We start from the raw sequence: 2,086 nt of genomic DNA, 5'->3' as shown, positions 1-2,086 counted from the left end.
ATTAGTGTAGTTAATATCAATCAAATCTCTCTTCAATATTGTAATCAAATATTAATCAAGTTTTAATCCAAGTTTTAGTTCCTTAATCTCTCTCTTGTTCTTACTTTATTTTGGGTAATTGAAGATTATTTGGGTTATTATTGGGAGATTGACAACCTCTCAATCTAGGATTCAAGTACTTCTATTATTCTTGCTTTATTTTTGGAATCTCCATAGGTATAATTCTCTTAATCCTTGTTTTAATTATTGTTAATCTTTCTTACTTGTTCATCATGTTTGGCTTTGTTAGTATGATTGACAACCTTATTAACATGTTAAACTTGATCATTAGTGAGTAGTTACTTAGCTAGGATTAATGGGTAATTAGGGGAAACCAACATGGGGAATGATTCATGCTTAAATTAATATGCTTTCATGGTTTATTTGCTTGCTTGTTTTGATCTCAACTCATGCACATGTTATGTTTGATGAAATGCTAAGCCTATGAATCCTTGCATTTACTACCATCTCTTATCTTTTCAATGAGACTTGTAAGACATAAACCAACTCGAGTCTCATTAGACCATGCATGTTGTTGAGTAGGGAAGACTAAGTCGACTTGTAGGTGTTGTACAATCTAATCGATTCGGCTCCGGGACCCAAACTTTCCTAGGATTGTAAGATATAACCCAACTCAATCCATCACAACAATAATTGCTTGCTTATAATTTGAGAACATGTTTGTATGATCAATTCCCATGAATCCCCTATGACCCCATGATATCCTAGCACTTTTAGCCATTTGTTTACATCTTTCCCTTTATTGCTTGTTTTACCTTATTGTTTGCATTAGTCTAGATACAACTACAAACCCAACCAAAATGTGACACTAGCATAAATTGATATAGATAGACTTAGAACCCAAAGCACACCGTCCCATGGATCGACCTCGACTTACCGCTAGCTAGTTGTATGTTGAGTATTATAAATTGTGTTTGATTGATTGAGAGCCCCGACGACACTCACATCAAAAATGGCGCCGTTGCCGGGGACGGTGTTTAATTGATTTTAGATTTCTTTTGTTATTTTTAGTTGTGTCTTTTTCACCTTGGGGAAGTAAAACTCCTCAAGGTTTGTTCTAATTGTTTTCTAGTTGTTTGATATTTTGCATGTCTAGAAGGTTACAAAGAGATTTGTTACCTTTTGACCGTGAAATCGAAAGAACCTTGACGAATAATAGGAGACTTGTTAGGAGGAATTTGGGAGGTGTTGGTGAAGTTGTTCAACCCACTAGTGAGTTTGTCAATCCTTTCGCAATAGAAGGAGAAGAGAACCCATTAAACAATACCACACAAAATCCACCTACAATGCCTAAATTCTCGTCACACTCTATACCCACCGAGGAGGATCTACCAAATGGTACTCCTACCCCACAACATCTTACCGGAAATTTTATTGCCAAGTCCGCCTTCATCCAACTAGTTGAGAGGAGCCAATTCGGGGGCATGCCAAGTGAGGACCCTCATTCTCATATGGAAACATTTTGTGATTATTGTGAAGCTATCTCTCAAACGGGCGTGACTCAAGACCAAATAAGATGGGTCTTATTTCCTTTTTCGTTAATCGGAACTGCAAAGCAATGGTTGAAGGGCCTTGATAAGGCCACCCTTGGAATAGATTCTTGGAAGAAGTTAGCTCTCGCTTTCTACAAAAAATTCTACCCACCGGAAAAGACCAATATGCTAAGAGCTCAAATCACGAGTTTTAAGCAAAGGGATGAAGAGTCTTTGTATGAAGCTTGGGAGCGGTTCAAAGGTGTTTGTCGCTCATGTCCTCACCATGGACTTAGCGAATGGTTTTTAGTGCAACAATTTTGGAATGGTTTATATGAAGATTCAAGGAACATCCTCAATATGGGATCAAATGGAATGTTCACCGAAGTTGATGACAATCAAACATGGAACAAGATTGAGGAAATGGCGGTCCATAATTCGCAATATAGTAGGCCTCGCAAGGCTACTAGAGGAAAGTATGAAGTGGACACCGTTACTCAATTGGGTGCTCAACTTAGTGCTCACATTGACACAATCAACTTGAAATTTGAACA

General features: G+C 37.7%; 1 non-coding gene across 1 annotated transcript; it reads right to left on the bottom strand.

The window, feature by feature from the left end:
* Positions 1–1,718: 1,718 nt before the first annotated feature.
* On the bottom strand, positions 1,719–1,825 carry LOC141603132 (small nucleolar RNA R71). Its single transcript, XR_012525028.1, has one exon. It is a non-coding gene; the product is annotated as a small nucleolar RNA R71 (small nucleolar RNA).
* Positions 1,826–2,086: the final 261 nt, after the last annotated feature.

This window comes from Silene latifolia, chromosome 9 (assembly GCF_048544455.1).
Source record: "Silene latifolia isolate original U9 population chromosome 9, ASM4854445v1, whole genome shotgun sequence".
Lineage (NCBI taxonomy): Eukaryota > Viridiplantae > Streptophyta > Magnoliopsida > Caryophyllales > Caryophyllaceae > Silene > Silene latifolia.
This window is presented reverse-complemented; position numbering and strand designations above follow the sequence as displayed.